The 13,533-nt window shown below is 36.3% G+C and overlaps 1 long non-coding RNA gene across 1 annotated transcript; it reads left to right on the top strand.

The window, feature by feature from the left end:
• Positions 1-5,019: 5,019 nt before the first annotated feature.
• LOC137043408 (uncharacterized) lies at positions 5,020-10,235 on the top strand. Its single transcript, XR_010898469.1, has 5 exons — positions 5,020-5,322; positions 6,172-6,228; positions 6,461-6,501; positions 6,741-6,877; positions 9,485-10,235. It is a non-coding gene; the product is annotated as an uncharacterized lncRNA (long non-coding RNA).
• The last annotated feature ends 3,298 nt before the right edge of the window (positions 10,236-13,533 follow it).

Below are 13,533 nucleotides of genomic sequence, written 5' to 3'. Positions count from 1 at the left end.
TGTAAATGCTATGAAAACATCCTCTGCTAGCCGAGAAAGCCACCCCACAGGGCTGGGAGGAGCGCGCTGTCAGGGTGGAACACGTACCCCGTGATGAAAACTCGTGGAGGAGAGATTGCCATCTTAATAGGGGTCCGAGTCTGCTAAGTCTGTGGCCTGCAACAAAAAGCTCTGTTGATCTTTAGAGCTAATTATTTTGCTCTGCATCTAGTTTAGACAGGTACGCATCACATGTCCTTTTATTCGCATGCTTTCACAAAATATCATAAACTATCATGCATACATAAATGATTTGTATCATCTCATATTATAGTGTTTTCTAAATGGTTATGCATTAACAGTTTTGAAGAAGATCCATGCAAGTTTCTTATTACTTTGCCACATTATGGACACTTTAACTAGTAATAGCAACTTGTTTTCTAAACAAAATACTGACAGTAAAACTCAGCATAAAGAAGTTCTACAGAAAAGCATTTTAGGAAAATTCAAAAGTTTTAGAAAGATCTCACAAAGAAATGCCATATTTCACTCCTAAATAATAATAATATTATATAATATATATTGAAAAAATTCCTTAAATTAGCTTGAATGTACCTCTACATCCTTGCTTAATTTAGTTTATGTTGATTCTTGAATATGCAAATGAGCCTTTTACTTGACTACATTATCAAACCGCTAATAATGTGTTTGTAACATTACACAAACCATGTTTCCGTTCACCAAGTTTGGAAGAAGTTTGTTTGGAACCACCAGGACCATTCCTAGAGGTAGCTGTCTGGCCAAACTGAGCGATCGGGGGAGAAGGGCCTTAGTCAGGGAGGTGACCAAGAACCCAATGGTCACTCTGACAGAGCTCCAGCATTTCTCTGTGGAGAGAGGAGAACCTTCCAGAAGAACAACAATCTCTGCAGCACACCACCAATCAGGCCTGTACAATAATGCTCAGACAGACGCCACTCCTCAGTAAAAGGCACATGACATCCCATCTATAGTTTGCCAAAAGGCACGCAAAGGACTTTTGAGAATCATACCATGAGAAAAAAAATACTTTGGTCTGATGAAACAAAGATTGAACTCTTTGGCCTAAATGGCAAGTGTCAAGTCTGGAGGAAACCAGGCACCGCTCATCACCTGGCCAATACCATCCCTACATGTAACTGCAGCATGGTGCAGTTACATCCCTACATGTAACTGCACCATGCTTTACTGCAGTAAAGCATGGTGGTGGCAGCATCATGCTGTGGGGATGTTTTTCAGCGGCAGGAACTGGGAGACTAGTAAGGATCTGCTCCACAGCACCCTGAACCTCAGACTGGGGCGAAGGTTCATCTTTAAACAGCAACTGTTTCCATGGTGAATCATCGAGTCATCGCTCTATTGAGAATGTCTTGTGTGTTGATGGTTAACATAGTCTGAGTTGTCTGAACTTACTCATGGATGCATTTTCGGAACCAGCAAACTTGGAGTAAGCAGGGTTTGGGATTATCAACCGAGAGTTCAGAGTATCCACAACTTTCCCGAACTCTGACCTTTCCCATGATCGCTATGGCAACGTAGAACACGCCTGTAACGAACTTCCGGTTTACGTTAGTCTGTACTGTTATCAGCTAAACGCTTGGTTGTATTATCAGGATTCAGGAGTAGATTTTTACAACAACGCTTCAGGCAAAATGATCACATGTCCCAGATGATCGCATGGATCTGACTATCTTACTAATATCTGTAGCATTAAGCGATTCACCTGAGTTATGCGGTGCACACATTTTGCCACTGTGTGGTAGGCCAGCTTGGCTGTTCCTATGATCCACGCAAGAGTTACCTTCCGTCAATGCGCCTGTAAATCGATTTTATTTTATTATAAATAAAGGTTGATTTGTTTATAGTTATTTATTTTGTTAGATATTTCCACTTTGCGGGAGTCACGCAAAATAATTTTATTTTCCCGCGACTCGCACACAATGTGCGTCTCAATCGGCTCCCTAGTTCCGTTGTCAGGGCACTGATCAGGGAGTCAGCACATTGACTAATGTCCTGATCAGTACCCTGACTAGTGAACTAGGGAGCCGATTGAGACGCAGGGAATATCTTGCTGCCCGCATCCGCATTCACCCATCAAATATTATCCCGCGTCGCACTCGGTTGTGCTGGGTCCCGCTGGAGTGCAGGTCTATATTTGGAAGGTAACGTTAGGCTGAGAGCGATCTTGATACACATTAAATCTGTAAAATATTGAAACCAATAAACATACCCCTTGCAAAAAATTATACAGTTGTACTGCAGTATTTTAAATAGGTTAAACTAATATATAAACTCAATAATTAAATCTACAGCAATGAAATGTTAATTTTTATTACAATGCACTTAAATTAATTGAAGTTCATGCATCTATTTTCATGTTGATAAAAAAAGTCTACTGACACTGCCTGACATGATTTCAACAATTACAAATATTAAAATATAAATATTACTTCTGCATCACAATTCTTTTTTTCTTTTTTTTAAAGAGTTTATTTGAAGCTCGTTGGGCATTGAATGGGTGCATATGTTGTCAAACGGGTCCGTTTATGTTGCATGGTTTATGGAAGCAAGGTTTCTGAGGTGAGAGACCCAGGCGCTCAGCGCTCATCAACCCCAGCGAGAGCAGCCTTAACTCGGCTAGTCCTTCTGACGACTGCCGCTGTCTGGCAGAAGCCCCTCCCATGACGCAAATTCGCGTCTGTTGTGTGGTGAATGAAGCGAATGGAGTCAAAATGTTCACGCGTCCATGTTCGCGCGAATAGCGCTATTTATCCGCGTCACTCGCGTCTGGTGTGAACTCAGCATAACTGTTATGTGTGCTAAACCGGAACTGAGATACCGTCAACTGGAAGTATCGAGTGTCATGGCGAAGCCCACTAAGACTCGCAGGAAAGTTGTGGATATTTGATGATAAGTTAACCTTGCTTTCTGGAATACACCCCAGACAAGGAGTGAGAGAACAAGAGGGAACTAAATACAAACACTGATGGCTGACTAAACGAGGGGCACAGGTGATACAGATGATTGAACAAACACAGCTGAACAAAACTAGACTAACGAAGGTAACTATGGGAACAGACACATGGCTGGAAATTATACAAAGGAACATGTGGTTGGCAGTAATGCAACTTGAAGTTGTATGCCAACTGCCATAAAAAAATCAAAAGAAAAGAAAAAGAAAGGAACGTGTGATGAATGAAAACAGGAAGTACATGGAGCACAACACGACACGAAACACAGATATGATTTTTTTATAACCAACAGAAAAATATACCAGGATAACCTTGCTTCTCTTGAGACTCCCACGCTTTAGAGGTCATGGTTAATAATACGTTAAAGCCCGCCCGCAATTTGACGTGATTGGTTAGAAGGTAGTTTGTGACATAACACTGGCATATTCAAACCACGTTTTTGGTTCACTGCAGTTTCAAGAAGAAAATGCACAGCAATGGTGTCTTATAAATTTGAACATGGTTTGTCTTAGAGCATATTAAAAACACCACATGCATAAACAACATTAAAAACTTGATTTTAACCACAGGGGTCTGATGTTTTACTTTGACCATTTTCATTATTTTCAAAGATTCGTTTTACCAGACCTAAAGTAAAATAATGTTATATGATTTTATTTTAATTTTCAATTAAAATCAACAAAAATAATTTATAAATAATTTACATCCAAATATTTTTTAAACCTTAAAGTAATGAAAATGACTATGTAATAAAAACAAGACTTTTTCATGAAAGTAAATCAGGGTTTTGATGACAAAAGCAAAACTCTAAACGGTCCTAAAAAAAGGCTTAATATCCTTTCTTTTGACTTTTTGACATTTTCTTGACATGTTTCGTGAGACTTGACTGTAATTGACTCAATGGACCATTGAATTACTGAAAATGTGAGGCACAGCATGACATGCAGCGACGGCATGAAGCATCTATCGTCAGTTATTTCTCACTTCATTAAAATGGCAGTCTGCATAAAGAAAATACTGATCAAAGACAATCCCTCAATGCAAAGCTTTGATTCCAGCCCTTTCAAAGGTCTTCAATGGCGAAAATCACTTGTTTGAGAGAAGTATGGAAATTCACACATGGAGAACCCTAGAGAAATGGATCGGCCATGACCAAGCAGGCTATTCCCTTTAAAGTTTTGAGCGTGTATCCATCACAATGCCATGGTCGAGCAGGCAGAGCGATTTAAGACCCTCAAGAGAAAGGCCTCTCCGCTACACTTAACACAGAATGAAGTGCAACTTTCCAGCCAGTACCACAACAAAGCCTCACTCTGTAGAACCTTGGAAGAGTAGAGGATTACCAGCAAAAACATTCACCGTAAAACCCAACTCAAATGTCAGCAGCTGTAGGTTCATATTCAATAGAAAGCCTGTTAGTTGCGTCCAACACAGATGCCTGGATGATTCAAACAGTTGATCAGGTATCACTGTTTTCAATAGAACCCTCATCACTTTTTCATTAAGGAGATGTTGTTGTTGTTTTAATATCTGCCCACAGCTTCTTGAAAGAGATAAGATGGCCATCAGAAGACACATACCTCTCTAAAAAAGCACTGAAATCTTGCCAACAAGGTCTAATATGCTGGATCTCTGCCTCTCCGAACTAATGCAATAAGACAGGATTAAAGTTGTATTAGGTGAGTGCAGAAGTCCGATAACACAATTTAGAAGGTAACAAAGTTAACCGTTCTGCAGTCTCATGCTCTGTAGGTCAATTAAGTAAATATTTGTTTTAAGTGCAATATGCGATTTACTCATTATCATCAAATATTCAAAAGGAACAATAACTTATTTGATGTACAGTATTGGTTAGGCTACACTCTTATAGGAATAATTCATCCAAATTTAACTCACGTTCCAAACCCATAATGCAAATCTTGTTTCTGTGAAACACAAAAGGAGTACTTTTTAAGAATATTCAAGTGCAAAGCCTGTCAAAACATCTGCATATTTCACCCAAAATCATTAGAAAAAAATGTATACATATACACTGTTAAAAATTGCTGTAAAAATACGGGCGATTTCCAACAGTAAAATACTGTTATTTTAATAAACAGTTTAATCCTGTAATTTAACAGTCTAGGTTCCATAAATTAATTACTTGCAGTAAATTTACAGCATTTATGTGTAAATCCATTTGTTCCTGGAAAAAACAGTATTGGCCTGTAAAAAATATCACGTGGGGGCGGGGCATCTTCAACGCGGTTTTTTTTCAAACAGAAAGCAGACGCAGTCAAAGAACAGCAACACTCCTCTGTCTAGGCTATTTTAAAGAAGGACAATGTTCAAGGTGAGTTTATTTCTTTGCAGTTATTCTATTATGTTGCTCCCAACCTATAAAATCGCCTTTTTCACAAGGTATTTTTGACTGTGCTAGCCCTAATCGCATTTTGCAGACAGAGCTCTCAACGGCATGAGGCCTTTCGCCTGTTAATGAATATTCTCTGAGCTCCGATTTAAAGTATTACTGCGAATTTGCTTGGTTGAAGTTAAGTTACCATTTAGAAATTATTTTGGCTTGCTTTTGTAGTAACATTAACCCTTATCTCGATTCACATGAATTTCTGGTTTAGTAAGTTAATGTTACATGATGCTAACGTTAATCTAACCAGATGCATTAATGTTATTCGCATAACGTTAATATCATGCACATAAGATGGAGAATAATTACAAAACTACTCGAAATATCCAGAACCATGATAGCAATTAAAATGTTGTGGTCAATTTGATTAGTTTCCATGCAAATAATGTAAAGCTGTTAAAATTCCCAATGCAAAATAGATATTTAACGTTTTATTATATATATATATATATATATATATATATATATATATATATATATATATATATATATATATATATATATATATATATATATATATATATGTTATATTTTCAATTTAGTGGTCCGAGTACTTGCTTTTTTGTGAGATTCGCATGTAACGTTATATAGTATTAAAAGTCAAAGAGGTTGTTTTTGAAAGAGGAGGCAGATATTCTTGACTGCACTCGTTTTAGCAGACAGTTTTCAACAGCTTAAGTTTCACTATGCAATGTTCTCCATGCTCTGACGTCGAATTTCTTTGCTTGGTTAAAGATTAAATATTTATTAAATAATAATTGTATTCTTTTTTTCTAGGAAACAATCACTTGTTTTACTGAGTTTTACTGACATCGTATGCATCCCTAATCATTGGTGAGTTTCACGTCATGTAAATTATCAGAAAATGTATATTTTTGTGTAAACTGTTGTTTTAAGTGTTGTGTATAATTTGAAGAAAAAAATAATTTCAGGGAGGGCAGATAACTGTACTGAACACTGGATGATTACCCTAGACTAGAGGGTCGTGTTGTTTGTAAGGGCATACAATCACGATTTCTGAATGCAATTGGAATAATGTTTACAATGTTCTGTCTTCAATTGTCAGTATCCAGAGGAGGCATGTGGCACATTGGAATTCATTCAAAGGTATTTTGTGACCTTTTATAGTACCCTTTAAATTTGTTTATTTTCTTTTATTGTCCCGTAATTTAGCAAATGTATATTTAATCCAATATTTAAATTGATAAAAGGTAGATTTTTGTAAGTTTTCTATTTTAAAGTGTGTGTGTGTGTGTGTGTGTGTGTGTGTGTGTGTGTGTGTGTGTGTGTGTGTGTGTGTGTGTGTGTGTGTGTGTGTGTGTGTGTGTTGGGATAAACCCCGAAAGAGGTTCTAAGACCTGCAGAGGCAAGGTGGTTTCAAAGAAGACTGGAAAACTTGTCAGCAAGAAGTCTGCCACTGTCAATCCCAAAGTTGCTTCTCTCTCTATGGAACCTCATCGATTTCGAATGGAATTTCGGCTAGGTAACTAAACTTTATGCCTACTGACACTCCCATTTGTGCAGCTTCCTAAAAGAATCAACACCGCTTAAAGGATAAGTTTATCCCAAAATGAAAATGTCCTGATAATTTACTCACCCCAATGCCATCCAAGTTGTTCATGTCTTTCTTTATTCAGTGGGAAAAAAATTAAGTTTTTTGAGGAAAAAATTTCAGAAATTTGCTCCACACAATGGATTTCAATGGCAACCAGAATGTTGAAGTCCAAATAAATATGTTTCAAAGGATTTTTAAGTGCTTCAAATGACTCCCAGCTAAGGAATCCATCTGTCATTTTCTAAAAAAATAAATAAATAAATAGTATATACTTATTAACCACAGTTGTTCATATTGTGCTGGTCTCCGTGCCAGGCATGACGTCCTCACATTGGAAAGGTCTCGCATGACATTATTAGACATCCAGGATATACACACGAAATGACCATTTTAAACAATAAACTGACACAAAACCATAAATATGTAATTCAACATACAATACAATGTGAACGATAATCCTTCTCCATACTAGTAAACAATGGGGTGGTAATTACTTTTGACCTTTCGAATGTGATGACGTAATGCCTGTCACATTGCAGACCAGCACAAGATGAACAATTGTGGTTAAAAAGTATATACATTTAAATTTCCTTAGAAAATGACAGATTGAGTCACTAGATAAGACTCTATTCCTCAGCTGGGATTGAGGAGAGCCCTTTGAAGCACTTTGAAACAGCATTTATTTGGACTTCAACATTCTGATTGTCATTGAAGTCCATTGTGTGGAGAAAAATCCTGATATGTTTACCTTAAAACACTTAATTTCTTTTCCACTGAAGAAAGAAAGACATGAACATCTTGGATGGCATTGGGGTGAGTAAATTATCAGGACATTTTCATTTTGGGATGAACTTATCCTTTACCTGCATTCATATTCAGTGGTAAGAAAGTATCTGAACCCTTTGGAATGATTTTCTGCATTAATTGTTCTTAACATTTCATGTGATCTTCATTAGTCACATAGACAAAAAAAAGTGTTTAAGCTAGCTACACAAACAATTATAATCTTTCATGACTTTACTCAACACTTCCCACACTCTCAGGGCTGTGTAATAAAAATGTTAATTTGGTAAGTGACTACCTTGTTGTTATCTCTATGAACCACAAATGTTGTTTTTGTGTCGTAATGGTTGTACATGAGTGCCTTGTTTGATCTGATCAGTTAACCTGCTCAATGTTCTTCAGAAAAATCTACCATGTCCTGCACAGTTTTGGTTTTCCAGCATATTCTGCACAATTGAACCCTTTACAATAGTGACTGCATGATTTAAAGACCCATTTTTTCACAATGAGAACTACTGATGGGCCAGGGGGAGGATTTTATTCTGAAGAACAGTGGACAGTTTAACTGCTCAGAACAAACAAGGGAATCATGAACAATTATTACCAAAACAAAATTAGATTTTTAGGAAACAAATCCATCTCTGAGTCCATATAATGTCATTGATTGGCTGTCGCATGTCTGACACTTAAAAAAGAACAGCGATCGTGATGGTAATTCATATGAACCCAGTGGATAAATCAATGCCTTTTAAAGCCAAATGATAGGTTTGTGCAATAAAATAAAAAAACCTAAAAATGCTAAATTAAATAACTCATTGCTTCCAGTCTACTGTCATATGAGCACTTATCAGAGGGACATTGTGACGTGATGTAAGTGCATTGTGAAAGCTTGTTCGAGAAGTAACACAGAAGCAAAGATGACCGACATTTCACATGAGCTTCACTTACTTATGACAGTAGATTGGAAGTAATGATTTATAGTTTAGTTAGCATTTCATTTTTTGTTTGTTTTTCTAACACAAAAATAAAGTGAGTTAAAAATATTAATATTTTTATTACACACATCTACGGTTTGGTTTCAGAAGACATTGATTCATCCACTTCAAGATTGTTGTGTTTTTTAAGTGTCAAAAGAATGGCAGCCAATCAATGCGATTGTCATGTGTTATATATAGCATGGGGGTTAGAAATTTTGGATTTTTGGGGTGAACTATCCCTCTAAGGACATTGTGTTTGTCTATACTTGTGACTGGTAAAAATCAGATGAAATTTTATGATCAACTAATGCAGAGAACCAACCAATTCCAAAGGTTGAGGGTTTACAGCTTTTTTTCCCACTGTACTCTCAAATGTACTTCTTCTGCTGTAAAAAAAAATGTTTTACACATTTAACTTAACAGCTCTCTTTACATATACACAATTATAATATACTCCTAAATCTACTAAATAAATGTACTCCTATCCGGCCAACTGGAAAAAACACAATCACTTTCTTTTACACACAGGTAAACTTTCTGGTCTTGTCTTGACCCCATAATCTTTCTGTTAAGATTGTTTTTTATGTTTTTCCTCTATGCTGTAACAAACATTCAAAACAAACTTACACACTCAATTGCTGTTTAAGATTAGTTTAGTTCATTAACATGATCATTTTATGTCTCTTTTGAAAGTTTTCACAGAGTATGTGATCACTAGTTTTTGCCATGTGCTTTATTTTACCACTAATATTTTCTTGATTTTCTTTCCTTTCAGACCTGGATTTCCTCTAAGACCAGATCTGTCAAAAGCTGATGTGGGACGTGTTGGCTGTTTTTTTGCCTCTTCCTACGTTTTTTTCACCCATTGGTTCTCTTGATTATGTCCTCTCAGATCTGGACTTCCTCCCAGGCCAGCTCTTTTAAAAGCAGGTTTGGGATGTTTTGACAGTATTTTTTGCCCTATCAAGGATTTTTGATCCATTGGTTCTCAATGATTTCTAAAACAGTATTTAAGGAAAGAAAGTCAGAGAAAATACATTTTAAAATGCATTGAATGTATTGTTAAAACCTGTTTTAAATAAATGGCAAACAATGTACACCATAATCTATTTCTTTATTTTTTCCATTGAGTAAAAAGTCTGTTTGGAATGTCTGTAAACATTATGGTACATAGGGATGTTAATAGATATCAGACAATAGAGTAAATAGAAAACAGTATTTATATTAACTTTTTTTATACTGTAGAATTGTAGTTGGAACCATTGCTGCCAGTACTTTGTGAAATTACAGAACAGCCATACAAATTAAAAACTGTAAAATTACGGTAAAGGGCTGGAACCACAGCTGCCAGTACTTTACTGTGAAATTACAGCATTATGGAAACCGTAAAATTACGGTAAATGACTGGAACTAGCTTGCCAGTACTTTACTGTGAAATTACAGCATTGTTGAAACCGTAAAATTGCGGTAATGGGCTGGAACCACAGCTGCCAGTACTTTACCGTAAAAATACGGGTGAATTTTTTACAGTGTAGTTTCTGTAAAGAAATGCAAGACTACAGGGCAATTCATTGGGATATTTTTTTAAGGATAATATTCTACCTCCTAATTCTCATGACCATAAAACATGTTGATTGTTTCCTTTTTACTATTTCCATTATTTAAAATGATGCATTTCATAACTTTAATGACATAAACATAAAAATATTAATTAAACGTATATACAGTACTTTGTACAAAATTAACAAACGTTATATAATAATGAGTCAATACATAATCCTTCTTGCAAAAAAAAAAAAAAAAAAGTTTTGTCTTACTTTCATTCACTACGGTAAGCCGACTACAGTTGTTTATATTTTACATCTAGCGGGATGGTTTTCACGGAAAACTGCCTATGTGACACACCCCTGCCCCTCGTTCTCATATCCAGAAATAGAGAAAAGTTGTAGTGGTCGACTGATATATCACAATGGACGACGTTGGATGTCGATCTCTTAATGGACCAAAAACAACAATAAAATAATCCTGAAAGTACCTCTTAGGACTTGCATCCTATGGGTGTAGCGATACCCTCATGTCATGATTCGATACATATCACTATACAACTCACGATGCAATATTATTGCGATACCCCAAGACTTTTCGAGAAAGGTAAGCAAAAATATTTACTGTTGATTAAAATGCTAAATGTGATATTACAAAGGGGTGAAAATAATCGGGCTTGGACTTGGTGCTGGTAATCCAAAGCACAGGACAATGGTGAACCCAGAATAAAAATATTCATGATTCTGCAGAATTATTTTAGACGAATAGGCTTGCACTCTGTCACTGAGATATATTTAAAATAGTGCAGGCAACTTTTTACTGGTAACACAAGACATTTGGCATTATCGGGACCCACAAATATGCACCCATTGCATTATTATGCATTATATTCAACATTACATTTAATGTAGTACTGATAATTTTTACACAATACAGATTGTCACCATCCATGATTTTATAGATGACATTGTTGCATTTTTATGTTGCTTTAGTTTGTTGCATGATATATTGGTGCACACATATTGCATCCTATATTCTTAATATAGCCATATTATACTGTAGCTACAGTATGTGTGAGGAACAGATCAACAATTATTCAAAGAAAATATTTCTCTCCACCGCATCTATTTATCTTATTTTTAATAGAAAGAATAAAGACATGATGAATAAAAGTCTTTTTCTTTTGCTTAACTATTTCCTCAGAAGCTACAAAAGGTCCCGAGCAAGGAATGTTGTGAAAAGATTTACTTTACTTCCTGCCAGACGTTCATCAGGAAAAAAGGTTTTGGGACGTGCATAGCTGTATTAGCACACAGTTTCAACTGTGATCATTCATAACTATCTTAATGCAGCACTAATTTGGCAGACATAATGTCTGTCTGAGTCAGATAAAGCTTTTAGGCGAAGCGCGAGGCATCTCTTTACCTGCCACCACTTCAACTCAAAACAGAGATAAAAATCTAATCTAAAAAGTCTGATATCAATAATATTTTGCCACCATCCCCTGAAACCCTAAAGAATGTTATCTTAAAAGATCTGAAGATGGAGATATGACCATGTCTGCTGATAGCTTAAGTGAAACCACATGTCCATTTCTGTCTGTGTGCACGCGTACATAAATTAGACATAAACGTTGGAGTGCTATAGATGGGGTAAGGCTTAAAATAATTCAATATTAAGTTGTAACAAACTTCCAAATGTATTTGTCGGCATTCCTCAATTGATGAGTTGTGACTTGGTGAGAGACTAAAACCACAGAATGACCTGAATGCCAGTGTTCTGAGAGCTGCCATGATCAGTTTCTCTGTCTCTTGACGGTGAATCCAGGTGTGTTTTCGCTGCCTCACGCATCACTGCACACACAAACATCAGGCTCCATGACCGGGGGGAGTTCCCTGGGCCCTGAGGGGCTACAAGAATGTCCAACATACAAATGCATACACAGAAAGACATGGTTGTATAAAAGAACCACCTGACCCGTCCAGCGTGTGTCAGAGAGCATCTGGAGAGAAAAGAAGGGTATCTAATCATACTATTCTTCAGCAGTGTGTTGTGAAAATATGGTTCAACTTGCAACAGCATACATAAAGTAACATTTTAATACTGAAGAGCAGACACTATGAAACAATATGCGTTTGTTCACCGGAAAACGTGTAAACGTGGGGCCTACCGAAATGCTGTAGCTCAGGAGCCTTTGGTTATCTTAATATGCCCCATGCCATGTAAATAGCAAAGTCACCATGGTGCAAGCACAACTGGCTTTTAAAAGGAATAGGAGATGAGACTCTGTTTGGATTATTGCATGTTACATCCTAAAATACTCTCATGACTCATTAAGAGACTAGCTAAAAAACGTTTTGGAAATGCTGTCTGGTGCTCCAACCATTTTTTTACATTGTTAAGAATAACAAAAGTGGATTTGGACACACCTTAAGTGCACTTACGCCATATGCTTATGACCATCGCTTAGGCCGTTAAAAGAGGGCCCAATATCATTTATACCAATACTGATTAGGGGTGTAATGGTACACAAATTTGACGGTTCGGTACGATTTAGGTACAGTAGTTATACAAAATTGCTTTTTATTTATTTTTATTCAACAGTGGTATATATATATATATATATATATATATATATATATATATATATATATATATATATATATATATATAATTTTATTTTTTTCTCTAGTTTGTTGTTGAAATATAATAATTTATACACGGCTGCCAAATCATGACAGATTTACTTAAACATGCATTAAATAAACAAGACATCACTAACAGGTTAAGTAGAATAGAATTAATATATAGGCTAATATAGTGCATATGAACTAACAGCTGTAGGTTGGATACTGAATGACTTCCCTGAGGTAAATGTGATGCTACGAGACTTTGTTCTCAAGATGTTGTCTTTCCGCGGTTGAAACACAGATTGAGCGATTACATGACATGTTATACATTTCAGTAAGTTGTAATGCATCCTCAAAATACCTTAAGAGATATTAATTCATGTATATTCTTTAGGAAGAGATGATCGCGTTCGCGAAACCTTGACTCACTGGGGCCCAGGTCAGGAAGCAGACAAACTGGCTAAACCAACCGTCTGCTAGCTGTCTCACGTCACCAAAGTCAGCTAAATCCCAGCACATAGAGACTCTTTCACCTAGATATTATCATATAGAGACTGTGTCTGTTCCCCGAATTAGTAAATACAAAAAACCATCAAAACCATTCAACAATAAAAATTTAATTGATGTCCAACAAATAAACAACAGATAT

This window comes from Pseudorasbora parva, chromosome 16, assembly GCF_024679245.1.
Source record: "Pseudorasbora parva isolate DD20220531a chromosome 16, ASM2467924v1, whole genome shotgun sequence".
NCBI lineage: Eukaryota > Metazoa > Chordata > Actinopteri > Cypriniformes > Gobionidae > Pseudorasbora > Pseudorasbora parva.
The sequence above is the reverse complement of the archived record's forward strand: the minus strand, read 5'-3'. Positions and strand labels throughout refer to the sequence as shown.